A 22,665-nucleotide genomic window follows, 5' to 3' on the forward strand; every position below is an offset into this window, starting at 1 on the left:
ATGTCCCACGTGTCGGCTAAAGGAGGAAGATCCCGACCAAATCTTCGGTTGTGCTCTCGGATTAGACTAGTTGTGATAACTTAAATTTTTTTATTGTGTACTAGAATGGATGCAAGTTTTGGTATTGGGAAGAAGAGTACATCGATATATTGATAGAGCACAATTTAGGAGATGTTCTAGCACTTTTCGCTAGCATAGAGGCTAGAGATGAGACTAGTGCACTTGTTGATACTCCTACTAGAATAGAGGCTAGACATGAGACTAGATGCGAGGAAGCAACGTCTACTTCTTTACACTCGAAGAAGAAAGAAGCACGCAAGATCGAGCCTCCGCAGATCAACAATGAATGCATTGAGAAGACACTAATCCAACTTAAAGGAGCAGTTATGGAAGTTGGATATCTTCTAGAGTAGTAAAATGTATTCTTGTGGTTCTTGTTTTCTTTGGTCTTGCTTTTCTAGTCAAAATTATCATTGGAGTTCGTGCAAAACGGAGGTCCGTTTGGGGTCGTGCGTTGGAGTTGGCCTTACAAGCGGGACCGCAGTTGAGGAAACCGACTATCAGCAAACCCCCACCTCGCCCGCCGCGCGATGGCTGAAGTTAGAGAAATGACGAGGTTGAAGGGATTGCTCTAGCACGGACTCCAAGAAATAATATGGTCTCACATGGATGTCGTGGTGGTGGCGTGTGCCGTACTCCTGGACGTGAATGCTTGTTATAGCCCATGCCACCCTACTACTCCTACTACTTACTATATAGTACTAGTATCGAGGATTCGAGGTGCTGGTTACGTACAATGAACACATTAACATATGCTTACAGTAAAAACACCCACCTGACGTGCGAAGCATGTGAAGCTAGTACAAATAGTGTACTAGTATTGTTGATTGGCCTCATCCGATAACCTGCTGCAATGCACGTACAATTATGTATTCGGAAAATATTTTTTTGCCTCGTCGCACCACTCACTCAGAGAAGCGACTCGAAAGCCATTCATAAATTTAGTAAGTTTATCACAGGCATATCATTTTATTACATACAACAGGTCATCAATCCACATCGACAACGAGGATACATTATAAATACTAAAGTTTTCATCACACAACAAATAACAAGCAATCAAATGAACTTCAACTCAACCATTCCTCGGCATTGGAATAACGGGGTCGTTTCCGGCCTGTTCCCTCCATGGAGAAGACGAACGAACAATGGCAGAAGGAAGGGTGAAGGGCTGAAGGAAAATGGAGGAGCGAGAGGAAAAATGTACGACAGCAGTTCCAAATCAAGAGGGAAAGGCGAAGAGTCGATGGACGGTTGCCAGTTTGCCACGGTTCAAGAAGAGGCGCCCCGGCCGACACGTCCGTTCAGAAATACTAGTAGAAAAGGACTCGTCGTCGTCTCACTGATATGTTGGAACGGGACCACATGTCAACGAAACATGGTGTGTAATTTCTCGTGCAAAATGCGATCTGGCCGCGTTGGCTCGAGGCGCCGCACTATTTATTTATTTTTTTGAAAGTTTGCCGCATTAGTTATTGACCTTTATTTTTTTAACATGCAATCTGAATGGGTAGCTCCTGTGGTCATCACACGTGAGCGGATATAGTGATGGTTGATTCACCCGAGCAACTTATTACTGTAGGAATATGGGAGTACCAGCGGATTCAAGGAATATAGAAATGATGGTTGCTTCGTCCGAGCAACTTACTGTGGCGAAGGTGGAGCTCTATGATTTGACTGCTCACTAGTCATTACTACGGCAGCGCAACGATCGGGGTGAATCTTTCCCTGAAGTTGTGTTGTGCACTCAATATTGCTGCATGGTAGGTGGAGCCGGATGAAGGATGTCCCACATGTCGGCGAAACGAAGTTGAATTGTTTCTGGCATTGCTATCAATCCTTCAGGATTTGTTTATATGTTCGCATAATTTTAATGAAATTGTACTGTGATGCTATGAAGGTTTCAACTTTGATTCCCACAGGAAAAAAAAGTTTCAACTTAGGATTCATGTGTCTTTCCTCGAGATTATCTCGTTACAACATTCCATCAAATACAAATGAAACTACCATGGCTAATGCATCTCAATGGTTCGCAGATCAGCGCCAATATTCACATCACAACCGAAGACAAAGTTGTGAGAAGGTGTACAAATAAAGAAAAGAATATAATTCATCGATGTTGTTCGTAGGCATGGCTCCATTTCCTTGGCACAGTGTTCATTGCTTGGCAGCTAGTTTCACCCAGCTCTGTAGCCAAAAAAGAGGTGTATGAAGGACACCACAATCCGATCATTTTGTGCATCTCCACTAAAATTGAGTGGACCATCCCTGTTTGCAAAGATATCCAGTCAGTGTGATTACAATTATAGTGGAACTAGATGATGAAACATAACACACATAAATAGAAGCCGATCACCTCTACGATCTCTCTTTAGGACTAACTTCTTGTTGGAGAAGATTAGGCATGGAGTTGGATGAGGAGGATAGAAAAACCAATCTCCCTTTCCGCAGCCCCACAGAAATGTAAAAATGTTGCCCGTGCAACATTTTGGCGAAACTGCACAAAACACTCTTTAGAAAAAAGTGATTTGTGCAGTTCACCAAAAGGTCGCAATAGCAACAAGGTGAAAATGGATAGCCCTGTTTGCAAAAGGAGGTCGAAAGGAAACAATTACTGCCCAATAACACGAGTTGAAGACACATACGCCGACAAAAAAGAAGCATGTTCCATGTAATAAGGGAAAGATAGCACATGGTGGTTTATCAAAAATGGTTTGAGGACGAGATTGCAAGATGGAAAGTGCGCCTGCCGAGATACGATTTAAGCAAACAACTAAAGAAGATCCACATGCAGCAACGTGGGAAGATGGGCAGTGGAGCAAGGCCGGAGGAAGCTGTACCTGAGGGTCGTCGGGATGTTACTAGGAGGGCGCCGGCGGCCGGGATCTGCCCATACTGTGGCAGCGAGCAAGTGGCGAAGGCCCTACCGCGCCTGAGCTTGGTCAGAGAGAACGGTGGATACCGCAGATCGGGACGTGCTACCTCAACGCCGTTGAACGGAGAGACGATGCACATCCTCCCTTTCCGCCGGTGGACGGGATGCGGCCAGATCACTGACCAACGCTGAGAGAGAGAAGCCACGGCCGCCTTGTGTGAGATGGTGTGACAAGAGACAAAAAAAAACCATTTTTCCATTTTCCCCACGACAATCGTCTTATATTCTGTACGTGCCATTGAGGAATATATAACTTTCTTTAATGCTAACACGTCAAGTCGAACTTTGTTCCATCTAGGAGTGGTACCCGACCCTCCTTCGAGTAAACAACCGCTACACGCTTCTTCTTTAGGTGCAGGTACGTACGTGGGAGGGTGTGAGAGAGATGGTTTGTGCGAAACAGAGGCAATGTGTTGATGATATCTCAAACAGAAAAACGTAACATATGCAATGTGTGTGAAACGGAGTCATGGACGTGAGATATCGATAGAATTGAAAACAAGGATGAAGTGTGTGGCTGCGCGATCGATAAAGAGCGCCATCGAATTTGTGTTTGCCCATTTCAAAGATACAGGGCGGCTGGCCTACTGGAATTTGAGATGGCAGAGGTGCAGTTTTTCTCCGTGGCATGGATACATACCTACAACATTCGACTATCGGTGTGTGTGTGGGGGGGGCAGAGACCGATCGACTAGTATATGTGTGGGGAAGGAGAGAGACCTAGCTATGTATTGAGGGAGATCGATCGACATCCATGGATATGTGTACGAGAGGAATAAGGTTGGGAAAAAGACAAAGGTAGAGCATTGGAGGGTTGGTGGTGGAGTGGCGTCTCACAAATGGTGGGAGAGGCCTGCTAGACAAACTGATGGTATGAGTGCAATATCAATAAGAGAGGGCAGGGGATGTATGTTTGTGTATGCACGTGCGTGTGAGAGATAGGCAGGGAGGTATTCAAGGATGCTAAGGGGAGAAGATATGGTTGTGCTAAGCTTACGTAACTACATAGGAAGATCAACCGTCGTGTGTCCGAGAAAGGGAGAGACATAACTAGCGAGGTAACTGTATCGGTGCTTGGTGAAAACGAATTATAGTCGACCTGGCTATATGTAGGGAGATCAGTTCATATACACACCTGCATGTGTTAGAAGCAAATAAGGTCCAGAGAGACAGACAGGGGGAGAGGGTGTGGCTTGGAGGGGTGGTGCGAGAGGCCAACCATGTCGAGGGGGGAGGAGTGTGCGAGTATGTGATTAATTAAAAGAGGGGAGGGAGTGTGCACCTGCGTGGAATCGTATTATACATAGGGGGGCATGGACGGTGAGAAGAGAAGAGGGGAAGTATATATGTGTTTGATGTAGGCACACTTGGCTAGAGAGGTATATCGACCGGTGTGTGCTGGAAAGAAGGAGCCGGTGGCCTACACACACCACGGGTGGACGACCTAAAGTGAAATAATGAACGTGCGCGATGGAGGGGACGCTAAGGGTGGGTGAGAGGGGGGCGAGCGTGTGCATGCACGATAGAAAGTTAGCGCTAGCTAGCTACAAATAGAAGAGGATCGTGAAGGTGTAAAAGACAAACAGAGATCATAATTCATTATAAAAAAGTGGATACAGATACTTGAAGAAGATATCATAATGTAGAACATTGATTATAATTCGGGCTAATGTGTGGCTTTTGCAACTCAGGTCTAAATACCTGTCATAATGTAGGGGGTTGGGTACTATACTTTGTGTGATAAACACGGTGTACGTATGGAACATGGTTTAGATTATGAATATATAGTTAGTACATCAAATGTACTATTATTTGGAATCAACATCAAGTGTATTCAAAAAATAGAATTCGAGTTCATGTAGTACACATAGTTCATATCTATCTCTATAGTAATCATGTGGTGTGTTATTAAGGTAATACACGAATGATGGTTGAAGTTGGCAACAATCATGATTGTAGATTCTTATTGAGATAGAGAAACAAATTCAAATTTAGTTCGAATTGCAGCGGTAGTATAGACATTTGGAATGCCCTAAAATGTTTGTATGAGTAGATTACATGCATTATATAACAAGCGAAAAAATTTAATCGGACATAACATGGATTCATACTCCCTCCTTCCATCTATATAGGGCGTAATGAGATTTTTAAGACCGCCTTTGACTATTGACAAGATTAATAGTACATGACATGCACAATGTGAAAATTATACCACTGAAAGAACCTTTCACAAACGAATTTAATGGTGTGCTTTGTGTAAGTTGCATGTCATATATTATTGCTCTAATATTTGGTCAAAGTTAGCATCAAAAAACGCATTAGGCCCTATATAGATGGAAGGAAGGAGTAGCTTTGAATAGCATTTGTATAGTAAAACGAGGCAAGACTCTCTCTTTGTGTGGTGTGAATAGTTTTATTTTTTTCATTTTCTTTTTGGTTGAGGGAAGTGCGAATTGATTTGGTACGTACAAATACAATATTAGTACACGTTAGGCTTGTCCCTAAAATTCAACCCCCGTCTTGTTATATCCCGATAATTCAGATATCGTGCTCCCAAAACTGGCGCCTTCACAATCCGCGCCTTGCTATCCCAAAATTACAACGCGCACAAAAACTCCCTCCAGCTGCCAAATCCTGACAAGCGAAATCCCCCTTCTAACCCTGAGCCGAAAGGGCCGCTAGTTCAAATCAGTGGGGGGTACTTTTGTAACACACCCTACATTTTGGACAAGCGCGTCCCTAAGTCATTCTTCACCCCTCCTATCACCCTCTTTTCGCCATTCGAAATCCCAGGCCGCCATAACCTCTCCGCTCCAGCCGCGAAACCCCACCCTCCTCCGTACGCCACCTCACCGCTGCCCAGCCGGAGCCTCTTCCCCGACGATGTCATCCACCGCAATAGCTCAACGTCCCTCGTCCACCTCCCCGGATGAGGATCCGTCGTCCATCTCGCCACCCCGCCGGTTCAGCCGCCCCGTCCTCCACCTCCAAGGACCTGCTCCGACGATCGCCTCGTCTATCGCGACTGCTCCATCCTCATAGCGCCACCTTAACCTGCTCCACCGAAACCGCAGCATCCTCATCGACTCCTCGGACGAAGCCGAGGCTTACTCGGCGCCACCAAAGAGGTTGTACACTCATCGCATTGCACCTTCTCCTTAACTCGACCTCCCGTGCCGACGGTGCTCCATCCCGCACCCCCATGGAGCGGCTACCTTGAAGCCGGCACCGCGGGCGACATGACCATTGTGGCTCTCCCCTAGTGCGAGGCCCCTTCGGCGGCGGCGTCCATACCAGCCGGATATGCTGCTGCTGCTCCGGCTCTCGCTCGCTCGCACTGCTGCTGCTGCTCCGGCTCTCGCTCGATCGCTCGGTCGCCCAGCTGCTGCTGCTGCTCTCCCCCTCACTTGTGCTGCTGCTCCGCTCCGATTAAGCCACACTTCAGTCGACTGAATTGACTTTTGGGTCAGTCGATTTTCAGGGGTTGGGGGGGGGCTCGCCGGAGTTAAGGAAGAACGACCCGTAGCAGGGACGGGGGCTCGCCGGAGAGGTAACCCACTATCTATCTTAGGGTTCAGGGTGGGGGTGTGGGGGCCTAGAGGGCTGGCCGGGGCGGCAGTGGGGAGTTGTTTTGGGGCGGCGAGGTGGCGCTGGGGCTGGCGGTTTGGCCGGTGGTGGCTGGCGGCTCGGGGGGTGCATGTTGAAGATGAACTGCAGGCCCTCCCTAAACTACATGTCAAGTGCCTCTCTACTACCATTGCGTTCAGTTTTGACAGTAACATTCAGATTCCACAGTAAATTTCAGTTTCAACAGTTAAGTTCAGAGTCAACATTTTTTACCTCATTTGTTGTAGTTAGGTGGTTTTTGGTGATGCAAATTTTACATCTATTTTACATCATCTATTGGAGATGCTATTAGAATCCCACTTGAGATTGACGATGTTTGTCTTGTGCTGCTTCAGCCTTGACGTCTTACGGCTCACCGGAGCTGCTCCAACGACAGAACGATCCGTCACAACAGAGCAGTGCCCTGGACGGCGTCTACAAATTCCTCAGATCTTCCTCCATACCTCTGACAGCCACCTCTGCCTCAACTACTTCAGCGACCAACCCAATGATGTTGAGGCCGACACGGCTACGGCAAAGAGGTTGTACACTTGTTGCATCGCTTATTACTAAACATTCACGTCGATCCATTAGGTCTATTTTGGTTCAACGGAAAAACATAGCAATAGGGAATTTTCCAATGGCACTCTACTATTCAATTATTCATGCATTTTGTTGAAAGGAATGAAGCAAAACATCCACCTGGACCTACTTTTCAAAATCCTATGCATGAAAACAAGACCAAGTGCATTAGTGGCAAAATACTATTCTAACTGTACACGCTTTCATATGGTTTCACTTTATTTTGGCCATGTTTCTTTGCATTCCTCTGCTCTTCCAATTCCTGTAAACCAAACACCCAAGTTGACAGAAATCCTGTGTTTACAAATGCTCTGTTTACCATGTGCATTCCTATCCTATTCTGGCGTTTTTCCTATCCCTGCGTTTTTAGAATCATGCAAGCCAAATGAGCCCTTACAGAATTACTTCAGTTACAGGTAGGTGTCGAAGGGAACTTTGTGTGGTTTGTCCTGCTCTAACTTGGCACGGTTATGCATTGCTTAAACTTACCTGCTACTTTATCGTCCTGTTCAACTCTTGGACTCCCAAGTCAGGCCAAATTAATGTTCAAACCTGAGTTCTAAATTAGTTGTGGGGCACATATCGAGGCAGCAATGAATAGTATGTCTGTCTAATATCTGATTCACCTAGGGTATGCCTATGTTGTTCATCTTGGGTGGGAAACAAATAGTAAAGCAATCATCATCTGTCTTTTTATTAAATTAAAGCAATCATCAGCCTACTATCATTATTTTTGGATCCATCCACTGGTTGTTACCATCACTCAAAATTTCTGCATGCTCTCCTTACATAATCTCGCCATATTTTTTTCATATGCATGTCAGATACTGTACACAGTCATGCTGAACAGGTAGAGAAAAAGAGAAGAGTTTTGCGCGGCAATACAATGTCATGCAGACATCGCTCCATGGTGGGTTCAATGGCAAACCTTCCCCACCCCTCTCTAGATTGTAATCCAGAGGAAGATATCTGTTTTGAGGCGGATTCAGACGCCGCTGACCACTCCTATTTACCCCCCAAGGTGTTTGCTCTACCTTAGCATGATGATGTTAGTCATATCATGCATATGTTGCCTTGCAGTGCCTACTTTTGACATCATATATGTCATCTTCTTAGTTTAGACTTGTTCTGTAATGCCACCTGTTTAGTTTCTATATCATATATGGGAATTATGCAGTCTCATGTCTTTTAGCCAGCCATAATATATGTGAAATGTGAAATGCCATCCTGTTTAACCAGGCATCATATATTTGAATGATATCTTGCCCATCGTTTTCTTCATTACATTTCCATTTGTCGACAATGTTTGTACATTAAACTACTCTTCCTGTGAATCAGCCATTTGGGTGGGAGATGGGAAAATCTGGAGTGAAAACAAGGCCTTCAGAGCAGACAGTGCTACCTGTCGAAGCAGATCTCTTGTTGGGTCCCGATAGCTCCTCAGAGATGGATTCACAGACAGATGACTAGTCCTATTCCCCCACTGAGGTGTATGCTCTAACTTGGCACGATTATACTGCTCATATCATGCATACGGTGTCTTGCATTGCATAGTTTATACATCATATACACAATATTCAACACCATGTTCTTAGTTCAGACATCATATCGAATGCCCTCTGTTTAGCATATAAATCACATACGTGAATTAAATGACGCGATCCTGATTACTTAGATAACATGTAGGTGAATTATGTCATGCGATCCTGTTTAGTTATTCATCATATATTTGAATTATGTTATGCTATGTTATCCAGTTTAGATAGACATCATATATGTGAAATTATGCCATGCTATCCGTTTTAGTTAAACAATATACATGTCAACTATTTCATGTCCTCTTTTTTCCACACTATCTATTGCATCAGTCTCTCATACAATGTCTGTACATTCAACTATGTTTCCTGTTTATCAGCCATTTGAATTGGAGCGGGTGATGCCAGTATCTAGCAGACTAAAAACACGGTCTTCAAATAAAACAGTGCTACCTCTTGGTGGAGATAGCACCCCGGTTGTACATGCACAAGAACCAGCCATACCACACATAACCCAAACTCTCACAGATTGTACAACTACTGCGATGGACAGAGAACCAGCTTCACCCAATCTAACCCCAACCCCAGTCGATAGTAACCCAGTTCCTGTTGACACAGCACCATGTCCACCACAGAGCTCCCAAACAAGAGCAGTTAGTAAGGAATTTCCAGTCCCCAAAGGGCCAGTACTATCACGGTGAACCCCAACTCCACCAGTTAGTACGCCTATTCCTGTGGAGGAAGCACAACCAGCTAGTCGTAGTTTAGCATCTATCGCATTTGATGTTGTTAAATCGTATGTGCGTATCTTCCCATCTTGGAAATATTATACTGAAGATGAAGGAAAATGTCAGTTGCAGGTGTTTGTCCAGGAGTTATGTGTAAGTAATGTTATTCATGGCAATTACTTTGCTTCGTCCCATACATCCTACCTCCATGATGGTTATAATACAAATTTTTTTCCCATTTTTCTCTATAGAGAAGGACCGATTTGGAAACTCAGGATGAGGTAACCTGTGCTAATACCTCTGCTATCTTTAAGAATGCTTGGTGGAAGTATCAGAATTACCTGAAGAAAACGTACTTCACTGGCAAAGAAACTCATCAAATTCCCTTACGTTCTCCTGAGACACATTTACTGGACGATGACTGGGAAAGCCTTGTTCTGTACTGGTCCCGAACCAAGAATGTGGTAAGGTCTATGAGCTCATTTGCTATTTTTAAGTATTATATTCTTGCGTCTTACTGTACTCTGTTCATGTAGAACAAGTGCCTAAACCTAAAGAACAACTGTTCTAATTTAAGATTCCATTGCTATCATAGTTCAAAAAAGCGTTAGGCGTTAATTGTACGTTTTGCCACCGCCTTGCGCTTTACTAACCAAAGCGCATGCTTATGCGCAGTTATGCACAGATTAAGCGTAGTTATGCGCAATGCGTTTTGCCAACGCCTAGAGCTAGGCGCGCTTAAGCGCTCGCTTAGGCACGCCTTTTTTTAATTATGATTGCTTTGCTCTGGTATCACTGTATTTACTCATACAAACTTATTTTTAAATTGAAGCATCCAATCGAAACTCCAATGGCATAACAGGTATGTTCACGCATGTTTCTTTAACATGTTTGCTCTTATCAATAGCTCTGTTGATTTCAATTTCAATTGTGTATACAGTTGACTTTCATATCAAGCACATTACTAGCATCACAACAGAGCCAATAGTGTTGTTGTACATGTAGACCCGTGGTACCCATCTGAAATCTTGTTGGCCGTGTAGTTTCCCACGCTTTGTATTCTTTCACTGCTGCTTTGTCTTGAACTGATATGATTTGAACCGTGTCTCTATTTTGATTTGGCAAGACAATGCAGTGACCATAGGGCATAGATATATGTTTGTTTGATGCTTTTATTATGTACTAGTACTTGGCAATAAAAGACTTGGTAGTTTAATCATGTCCACCTTACTAATGAACCGGTTCACTGAAATGAGTTTCATATACTAGTACATGCTAAACTTGTTATGTGTCTTCTTGTTTCTTCTTTTAGAATGCTGACAGAATATTGGGGAAGAGTGCCTTATTAAGCAATGGTAAAGGAAGTAATGCAGATAAGGTTCAGGATAGTGACACATCCTTGTTGGTCTCCAACAAAGCTGATAAAACATCTAAGGAAGACTATCTTGAAGACAGTGAGACAACCCCAAAGTCCTGTCTTGGTTTAGTGTTCGAGTTACTGGCCACTACCGCTTGCACAAGCTATTCAAACTCACTGTCTGAATCAGTTTGGTTTCTTGAGTCTCAACTACAAGTTTAAAGACATCGATCAGGTGCATACTTTCTGGTGCAACAGCAAGCGTTGGAGGATTTTAGCGCCAAACAGGACAAAGCTAATAAGCTTGCTAAGCTTATTGCCAGCATGGTGGATACCTAGGATAACGTTTCTTGAGCCCTTCTGGAGTTGTTTCAGTTATACTCTTGTTTTGCTGCCGCGTTTATTTGCGCTGGTGGCCAATTTTGACGGCCAGTGTATGTAATATGTTGCTTTGTTCCCTATATTTGCACTGTGGTGAACTTTGATGCCCAGTGGTTGTAATATGTGTAATAGCGGTAATAGGCTAGCATTAATTGCTTGCTTAGTTATTTCCTTATTGTCTTGTTTAGTTGTTTGCTTGTAGTCACTGCAGTTCTTTTTCTGTGTTTTTCCAGTTGCCACAATAGCCTATTTTTGGTAACTAGTCCAAAATAATCATGGCAACACACGGACTGTTCTAACCATGGGCCTCCTGCGGGCCGTATGATCCATGGGCCTTCTTTCGGCCGTAGGATCCATTGGCCTTCTATACGGGCCGTGGGACCCATTGGCCTTCTATACGGGCCTTAGGATTCATGGGCCTTCTACGGGCTGTAGGGTCCATGGGCCTTCTACGGGCCGTACGATCCATGGGCCTTCTATGGGTCGTACGATCCATGGGCCTCATACGGGCCGTAGGAACCATGGGACTTCTACGGGGCGTATCATCATTTTGCAGATCATGGGCCGTACTATTCGTGGACCATAACGGGCCATTAATAGGCCGTATATGATAACTCTATGAAAACAGCCAAACGGGTTTTTTTGACATGAAAATGGCCCAAAGTATTAACGGTCCACAAACGGGCCGACTGTAACGACGGGCTGAATTTGGCCCACAAGCAGAAAATGACAGTAACGGGCCGTATGTAACCAAATGTTGCAAATGAGCCCAAGAATCAATGGGCCCTGAGAAGGCCGAAAGATAACTTGGGCTGTAAATGGCCCAATGGAATAATGGGCCGTTAATGGGTATAAGGTGATACACTGTTCATTACGGGCCAGTTTCACCACGAGCCGTTAATGGGCCAAGAGTTACAAAGGGCCTCATATGGGCCAAAAGAAGTCATGGGCCACACATGGGCCGGAAGTTAAAATGGGCTGGAATCATATTGGACGGCCCAAATGACGCTACTGGGCCTAATCCAGAGAGGTCGTAACGGGCCCTGGGTTAGCAGGCTGTAAATGGGCTATATGCGAACAGGTCGTTAACAGGCTTTCCGTGGGCTGGCCCACCACTTTTTGACCAAGTCAAACGGGCCGACCTTTTCACATGAATGGGCCTCTGTTGGGCCATGCCACGTGTCGTCGTATCATAGGCGCCTTCAGTCCAATGAGTGGATGACATCTGTCCCAACGGTGAGCTGACACGTGTTTGCTCCAGCCAATGATGATTTTACATGTGGAAAATCCCCATTGGTCGGGGCTGTTGACGGGTTATCGGATCCAAAAACGGACCCGATAGCTTAACGGCATTCCGTTACGGTGGATGCCACGTGTCGGTCACCCTTGACGAAAGCACTTCTGTGACGCGCGATTTATCGTCATGGGAGTGGACACTTCCATGATGATAATTTTGGTAATGTCATGGAACACTTCTACGACAGCACAGGTATGACTATCTTGATTCTGTCATAAAATCGTCATGGATGTACATGCATGACAAAAAACGCGACCTACTGTGAGAAACACGTATCATCACGGAAGTGTATTTTTTTTGTAGTGGCAGCCGTGTTCAGGTAAGCGGCTTGCTTTTCCTGTTGACTTCATTTATCCCCTCAGAGGTGGGTCATAATCTACGTGGTGGCGGCGCAGAAGATTGCCTATATTCCAAATGATGTGCAGCAAACGCCACCGGATCTGGACCGCATGAGCGAGGTGGGAAGCCGTAGAGAGGAGTTGGCGTTGGAGTCATCTGTGGGGGCTTGTAGGCGAGGACTGACTGGAGAAAGGGTTGCGATTTACAACGACAATGGGCGCGCGGAGTCAGGGAGTCCACTGTGAAGCCAGATCCAAAGGATGCTATGTGGATTAAGACGTAAGTAATGTTTGATTTGGTGTTCAGTAAGGTAGTTACATGTCCTAGGTTGTCCTTGATACTGATTTATCAAAAATGTTTTTGTGGTTGCTAGCCTAGAGTAGAAATAATCAGCATGGCATGAATTGTGTTTTCTTTTGCTATGTGGTTACGAAAAACACTTTGTTCATGTATGTGATTGGCTAATTGCTGGAATGTACGATCTCTGTTCTTGCTTCCCCCACATGAGTCAAAATCGGTCCAGGTCGAGCACAACATGACCATGAAAAAGGGCAAACAAAGGGACCATAGAAGACTAGGGTTTCAACCACAAATAAATGCGATCGGCATGGCATCAGATACCTGCATACGCTCACATCACATGGTAGTACGACCCATACAAAGTTTCTGCTCTATTTGGTTCAAATATTTTTATACGAAGTTTGATGTACTTCTCATGAATATCTTCAAAAACAAAAATAATGGTACATTGTACACTGCTACATTATGTTTCACCAAACTTGCTCATTACAATATCTTGCTGCATTCATGTCATGAATACTAACTGTCTTCAGCATCAACTAAGATAAAGCCGAATGCTTTACGCATATATTTTCGTCATGTTGAGTAATTTATTTTGAAGATGATACTAATATGTTGATCGGCTACTTGGTGACCTTCATTGTCTTGTTAACTAATTTGTCGGCCGATATTGTGAACAATGACTGATGGCAAAGATACAACTTTACCTTGTATTTTGGACAATTGAAGTTTCCATGTTTGTAATTGTGCCAATAGATGAACTGATTCATGTGACCTGAAGCTCATGACCGATCTCCATATATTATTTTTGCAACTCATGTGAAAGTGCAACAGAAACATGATATTTCCCTTATTCAATAAATTGGCTTATACAAATTCCATGTATGCATATTTGGGAAGAAAGTATTATTCCCGCATATTTAGTTCCAAGTTCACTGTTGAAAATAATAGCCCTTGGGAGATGGAGGGAGGGAGAGGGGGTAGGTTTACTACTACAAAATCATCAATACAAGTTGTGAAATATACCACATCTGCACCATTTTGGGTTTGGACTTGGAAGTGTTTGTGCGAGTGACAAAGGTGTCCAAAACAGCAGGCACTCTTTACTAACACAAGTTAAATTTACCAAGGCTGCACCATTATGGGTTCAAATTTCAGAATGTTTGTGTGAGGGACAAAGGTGGCGAGTTTTGACCGGGGAGGTGGAGAGATAAAGATAATGGATGGAACAAGAGTGATTTCATGGGAAAAAGATTAATTGAGAATACCAGACTATGTGTGCCCCCGTTGCAACGCCATGCAATTAACTACATAAGCGAAAAGTGAGGGGAAACTTTTTTGCTCTTCTCAAAGGGATAAATAAATTTGTACCACGAATGAGGCATGCACGCGTGAGGGCAGGAAGAGGAGAGACACATTGACATTTTCATGCTTTGGATGAACATTTCTATTCATAGCTTTCTATTTCCTTGGCAACGCTGAGCGTAGCACCATTGTGGTTGAGTCCGGGATGTAGAGTAGGTCCAGTATAGAACCATGAGGTACTAGCACTAAGAAGGGAAAGCGGTTGCCGCTCTTGGCCCTTGCCGCTGGCCTGCAACAGCTACGGCGATCACTAGCTCACTTAGAACACGAGTTAAGTGGATTTGTGGTAAGTGTGAAGGTCGAGAGTGAGCTGGATGGGGGTTGGAGTTGGTTTGTTCAGTTACGTCTGTCTAAGCGGGATTATTTCCGTACTTTGGAAAATATGGCAAATTACATTTCATTAAGAATGGCTTTGCAACAAACTGCACAAGCGAACAGTTCATATGTCTTTTCATCAAGTCGATAGTATTTTGGTTAGCATAAAAGGATAAATGCATTTGTTGGTTTTTTTGCGAGAAAATTTCCGATTTATTCATCTTCAATCATGGAAGTACAACGAATACTAGAAACAATAGAAATTACATCTAGATCTGCAGACCACCTAGCAACGACTACCAGCACTGAAGCAAGCCGAAGGCGCGCCACCGTCATCGCCCCTCCATCGTCAGAGTCGGGCACAACTTGTTGTAGTAGACAGTCGGGAAGTCGTCTTACTAAGGCCCCATAGGACCAGCGCACCAGAACAGCTACTGCCGCAGATGAAGAATAATGTAGATCAAAAAAATCCAATCCGAAGACACACGAACATGACGAACAACGACGAGATCCAAGAAAATCCACCAAACATAGATCCGCCAGAGACACACCTCCACATGCCCACCAACGGTGCTAGACGCACCGTCGGAACAGGGGCTAGGCGGGGAGACATTTATTCCATCTTCAGGGAGCCGCCGCTGTCTTGTCTTCTTGAGCAGGACACAAACCCTAGCAAAACTGAAAGAAACGACTAAAAATAGAGTTTTGAGAGTTAATCACGGACATACTTGCATATCAGCTACATGCACAACAACTGACATTATATTTTTGTTACATGATAATACACAACATTCAATTTATCTTACAACGGGGCAATCAGCCAGGAGACATCAGATTTGTCTTCTTGGCTCGGGGCGCATCACGGGTGGCGCATGCCTTGTTCCCCCTTGATGGCGGTGGCAGATCTACAATAACAAGGGGGCGATCAGGGTGGAGAGCGGGGCGGTTGACAAGGGACTCCTCCTTGATGGTTCTTGGGGAAGTACAGTGTGAAGGAGAGATGGCATCATGGCAAAGGTAAGGTAGGCATCATCCAATTTTGAAGAAGAGGGCTCCAGCCAGAAATATTCCGCTACAATGGAATAACAAACCAGCAGGGGAGGGTTTGATAGAAAATGGGAAGGGCGTGTCGTGGCGTGTGGTTTTGTTTCCGGTTCGCATGTTGGAGATAATATGACCGATAGTCTATACAACCACATTTCTCCCCCACATATGAGTTGGATTTGGGCGAGCCCAAAGTATTCAGATGGTTCGATTTGGGGGAGCACGCTGGCACCCGTTTGATGTCCGAACAAGTCTCGACATAGGAGGAAGAAATGAGTGTCGACCTTAGAGACAACTTTAATCGTTTCTTTGATTAATTTATATGCATTGTAGCCCATGGCAACGCATGGGCGTTATACTGGTTATATATAAAGGAGCAGAATTCTTTGTTGTGCTTTTGAAAGTATATACAAAAAATGATGTATATAGATTTGTATTCGAATACAAAATGGATCCTGCCCGGAAAAAAAGTGTACAAAATGGATTCAAATTGAGTTGGCCGGTAAATGTGCAAGCTTTTTCTCCAAAAATTTGAACGAAGCGGCAAAACTCGTGGTAACCACCCGAAACCAAACTCTGGGAGATGGAAATTACTTTCTATCCCTGACACACAAAGCCTATCGGCTCAATTTCTATAGGTTTTGATAGGGGTAGGCTTGTAATTTCACTCAAACGTGACATAACCGCCTCCGGCTCTCACCCCGATTCATACACGGTGGGCGCCAAAGCACAGTTTCTCCTCGGTCGAAATCGCCTCTCACCCCGATTCATACACGGTGGGCGCCAAAACAAACTCTCCTCGGCCGAAATTTACCTCGGCAAATATTCAGTGTATGTGGGATTACCGTCCTATCCCTAACCGACCAATATTGTTGTGATGTCTGAAATTTTTAACGGGGACTAAGTTTGTAACTTTCCCCGCATTCGAGACAAGCGCGTCCCAAAGACATGGTTCCCCCTACCTCTCTCCTCCCATTTCCCCATTCATACTCCATGGGCGCCGAAACACCCTCTCCACCCCAGCAGCCTCCTCCGTCTGCCACCCCATCCACCGGCGTCCTCCTCCGCCATGCCGGAGCTGATACCATGACGCCGTCGTCCATTACAAGAGACTGACCTCTACTATCCACGACTTTGGACCAGGATCCTTGCATCGGGTCTTCTCACTTTATCCGCACCGTCGTCCACCTTGTTGGGGCCGTTCATACGACCGTCTCGTCCACTGCGCCAGGATATCTCCCCCGCCTCCACCGTCTGCCCTCCTAGATCTGCTTCCACACTACCGACAGCCATCCCTGCCGCAACACCCTCAATGTATCAGTAGATGCTTACATGGCGCCACACCAGAGGTGGTACTCTTTCGTATCTGCTCAAGTTATTTATCTTAGCAAGAAAATAGATCGCCACTACTTTATTGTGATTTCTTGTCCATCACTCAGAATCTTACTTGTTATTTGAAAGCAAACATTGCTTGCAAAGTTGCCTTTGTCCGGTTTGCACCTTCAGATCTGCCATAGCACACTCAACACTATACTCGCAATGCTTATGGTTTTCCCCTTTTGTATTCGAAGTAGCTAAATGACAGACGACTGAATTCCAATTTGGGGTCAGTCCATTTTTGAGAGTTCACCGGAGGGAAGGAAGGGGCTCGCCGGAGGGCTACACTATTACCTATCTTAGGGTTTCGGGTGGGGACAATGGTTGTGGGGGGCGGTCATCAGGCTATGGTGGGGCCTCGCCGGAGGCAAAACTCGACGAGGGTGGGGGGTTGGCTAGAGGGATGGCCGGGGCAGCAGAAGACCGGCGGTGGTAGGTGGTTCAGGGGAGGGCGGGGGCCGGTGGTTCGGCACGCGGGTGTGGTGGTCTCTAGGGAAAGAATAAGAGGCGAGGAAGAAGAAGGGTGAGGAGACGTAGGATCTTCATCCAAACGTTAGAAATGGTCGACTGACCCAAATGACGAAAGTCAGGCAACTTGCGTGTAGACATTCCCTTTATATTCATACCATCAACATAGGTGCTTCGAGATGTACTAGCACTGCTCCTCAACCCATCAAGCTAAACAACATGGCACTCATAATTCCAAACTTAGTTGCTCAAATACAAATATGATATAATTCTGATATTACTAAAATAGAGAATGTTTAATTGGTCAGCTAATATTCCTACTTTATGAAAAACACGTGTGCCACATATTGAGAGACAGTAGGGAGTTGCATTATTTATGCTCTCTGGTTCATCATGTGTGGGCAACGAACATTTTATTATCCAAAATCTGCTTGCTCCTCTTTAGCATGTTCCTCTTCTGTTCTTCTTTTATAAGTACTCTCTCCATTCCTAAATATAAGTCTTGGACTACATATGGAGAAAAATGAGTGAATCTACACTCTAAAATGTATCTATATACATCTGTATGTGATCCATAGTGGAATATCTACAAAGACTTATATTTAGGAATGGAAGGAGTATAATAGTAGTACAATATGTTCCTTGTAGTGAAGAGGAGCAAGGACATTTGCAGTGTACAAGTCTATTCAGTCGCTTGTCATGGACGCTTTCAACTCTTCGTGTTGGTCTGCCATAATATCCAGGAAATGTTGGGAGCTATGTCGCCTTTGAGAGTTAGACTAACAGCAATGTACCTTCAGTTGAAGAGAGATGGTACCCAAATCCTTTCTAGCCATACTGACAATACTAGCCCATATTTTCCAGCAAGTTCCACTTTCCTGATTTTACTCGTGATGCTTAGGGTTTTCCCATTATATCTACACTATGATCTATGTAGGTACTTTGTGTCATTCTAGCAGTAGTCCGCTCTTGAAGTTAAACAACAAGCCAATCATACGACCAAAGCTACTTCTTCAAATACGAATGTGGTATGATACTGACATTAGTTAACAAACACACATTTAATTGGTCAGATAATTCTCCCACTTGAGTTTCCAAATGCATGTGGCCACATATAGGAAGACATCATGGAATTGCATTTCTTTGGGCAAGCTGATTCATCATGGGTGGGCAACCAACATTGTATAGAAAGAAGCGGAATCTCAATAATATGCTTCCCCTTCTATTATTTAACATGTTCCTCTTATGTTCTTCTTTAGTAAGTACAATATGTTCCTTGTCAGGAAGGGGAGCAGGGACATCTACAGTCGATGGCTCTATTGGGCTGCTTCTGCTAGATGATTTCAGCACTTCAAGTTAGTTTGCCAAAATATCCAAGAAATGGTGGGAGTTGTGCGGCCTTTGATAGACTAGACCGATAGTAACAATAGTGCACCTTCAGATGAATAGAGCTGGCATGAAGGTGATCGATAGGCTTTAAATTAGTAGTGGAAATACAAGCCCATATTTTCCAGCCAGTTCCACTTTCCCGATTTATTTATGATGGTTATGGTGTACCCCTTTTATCTGCACTACGATCTTCCTAGTGGCTGTGCGTTCTCGTTATCATGGTTTGGCAATAAACTTTCTATATAGTATATTATGAACCTACCATCTCCCAACTATCCTTACATCTGGAGCTCCTAATAGGGAGCCTATTTTTTATGTAGTTGTGCCAAATTATATTAATGTACGCACATATTACATCACACATGAGCTCTCTCATTAGAATCTAGTGATAGCACACAAGGGTTTACAGGGAGCCCCTATTATATTAGGATATCCTCTGCATTACAAATATAATCTCACTACTATTTGTGTTTTGCATGCTTCTCAGGTATTGAACAAAATCACAATGAATATGATGATGCGCACAACAGAAGAGTATTGTGGAACAGTGCAATGACTAACAAACATGGCATCAAGGCATTGAGTTCCATTCTGGCTATAGTGAAACCCACACGCTTCCCACCTACAGATTCGTGTTCAGAATATGATCCTAATGACTATTCCGAGCTCAAGGAGTCAAACGCAGATGGCCTATCCTGTTCACCCAACAAGGTACATGTTCTAATTTGCCAAGGTTTTTATTGGTTGCATGTAACTTGCGTGAGCTTTCTTACGTTTCTTTTGCCTCTTTGCACCGCCATTTGCTTAGTTTACTCATCATATATGTGAAGATGCCATGCCCACACATTATCAATATGTATTCCATTTGTCATCATACCAGTTTTTTCATTCAAATGTTATTCTTGTGTATCAAACATCCAAAAGGATGATGGTGATTGTAGAACCTGAAGGAGTACAAGCAAAGTCCTTGAAAGAGGTGGTGGTATTGGAGAAATCAGATACCACCCCACTTCTATTGGCGATAGAACCAATGCCACAAAACCGAGGATATCACAACTATGTTGCTCACTGCTTTGTTCTTGTTAGTACATGTTGTCTTGTATCGTTGTATTTACAGTCATACCTGGTTGATTATGTGACATCAGTGTGCATAATAACCTGCATATCCATTGTTCGCTCCTAATTATCATATCTATATTAATACTTACATTAGTGTAGAATAAACCTAATGCTTATGAAGAAGTTTAGCTCTACATTATTCTTGTAAGTATCCGTTGTCCTTTATCACTATACTTATATTTTCAGCTAGTTGTTCATGTACCATCACTTTGTAGCTTATTTTCCCTTGGCCTCCATTTTCTACACATCAGATCTATATTTACTCTTACCAAAATGTTGAATAAAACCAATGCTACTGAAGATTAGCTTTGCATTACTCTTGTCAGTATGTTGTGCCTACACTTATAGCTAGTTAGTTATGTAGCATCACTCTGCATCTTAGCTTAAATAATCTCCATTGGTTCCTATGTTATCACATCTATATTTACCCTTAACAAAATGTAGAATAAAGGCAACGCTTATGAAGAAGACTCTGTGGTAAACTTCTTGAATTGCCACCCCCCCTCAACATGGAAAAGGGATTTATATAGCCGGTCTTCATTACTAATGTAAGTTTGTCCTTCTCGAGCCTTCAAACTTTGTTGTGTATATTTGGATAGCAATGACTGCAACTGTTGTTGCCATCACAAGTTCGTACAACGCTCAATTTTGTCTTACACTAAATGATCTAACATTTTACAAGCAATCTTTATTGCCTTATTGCACTGATGACAACTTACTTGAAGGAACTTGCTCAATCCATAGGTAGGTATGGTGAACTCTCAAAACAAGATTTGGGTTTAAGGGTTTTTGGATGCACAAGTAGTATCTCTACTTGGTGCGGAATTTTTGGCTAGCAAAGATAGGGGCAAGCACCACATGTTGAAGGATCTATGACAATATTACTTCTATGCGAGTATGAACAAACATAAATCATTATGTTGTCTTCCTTGTCCAACGTCAACAATTTTGGCATATAATATTTTGATGGGGGCTCACAATCACAAAAGATTTCCAAGATAGTGTATTTGCATGTGAAAATTCTCTTCCTTATACTATTTATTCGTGAATTGCTTGTATGTCCAATATTGTGATTGTCAATCTTCAAAATATTTCACTTTCTAAACCCAATGTGACGCTACCACTAGGCATGATATGATTTTAACTTCATGACAATCAATTTTATTCAACAATTTACTCATAGGGTATAAGTGAAGCACAAGAGTAAATGACAAACTACTCCAAAAAGATATAAGTGAAGATCATGTGAGTAGTTAAGTAAATAGGTAGCTATTTGAGGACTCACTCTTATTAAATTTTTTTAGATCTAAGTATTTTATTAAAACAGCAAGCAACATGAAAATAAAATGACGTTTCAAGAGTAGCACTACTCATGTGAAGAAGCAAAATTTAGGCTCAACCGATACTAACCGATAATTGTTGAAGAAGAAAGGTGGGATGCCTACCGGGGCATCCCCAAGCTTAGATGCTTGAGACTTATTGAAATATTAGCTTGGGATGCCTTGGGCATCCCCAAGCTTGAGCTTTTGTGTCTTCTTAATCCCTTTTATACCAAGGTTTTCCTAAATCTCAAAAGCTTCATCCACACAAAACTCAACAAGAACTCGTGAGATAAGTTAGTGTAAACCAATGCAAAACCTTATCATCCTCTACTGTAGAAAATCACTAAAATCATTAGTCAACATTGCATACTACATGCCTCTGCATATTTAATACTCCTATCCTCAATAGAATCATCAAACAAGCAAACATATGCAAACAATGCACACATAACAGCCATCTGCCTAAACAGTACAGTCTGTAAAGAATGCAAGATTCATCATACTTCCCTAACTCCAAAAATTATGCGAAAAATACTACACTATAGAAAATTTATCAGAGATTATTTTTCAAAAAGTTTCAACAATTTATCACATTCTTATTTTTCTAGGGAATTTTTGCAACAGAGGTAAACTTTCTGTTTTCAAACAGCAACAAGTATACTTGCAAAATAGGCATGGCAAAGGCTATCATTGCCACTTTTATTTAAATAAAGGGACAATTGCATTTTTACCCCTAGTTGCAAAATATTATTCTAAATATCAGCAAGCAAATCCTAACTGTAACATCCCAAATTTTCAATTTGGAATGTTATACACTAGATCATCAATGCACATCATATTTTGTTGCTTTTGGTTTGATCCTAGAAATTCTACACAACTCAAGGGTCCTCAGACAGAATTGGGGATTTCGTTATGTTCATATTTGGGTTTTCTAAAATTTTGAAAATAGGATCATTTGATTTTATTTATTTTATCTTCAATTATTTCTACTAAAAATATGAGAGAGGGAATAAAATGACTTTCCCAAAATAAAGAAATATTGAGGATTTAATAAAAAAATCAAATAAGTTTTATTTTGGAGTTTTTGCTATTTTATTTGAATTTAGGAAAAATTGCACGTTTTTCAAAACTGCATTTTTAGGGCCA

The sequence above is a fragment of the Triticum aestivum genome, chromosome 5B (genome assembly GCF_018294505.1).
Source record: "Triticum aestivum cultivar Chinese Spring chromosome 5B, IWGSC CS RefSeq v2.1, whole genome shotgun sequence".
Taxonomy (NCBI): domain Eukaryota; kingdom Viridiplantae; phylum Streptophyta; class Magnoliopsida; order Poales; family Poaceae; genus Triticum; species Triticum aestivum.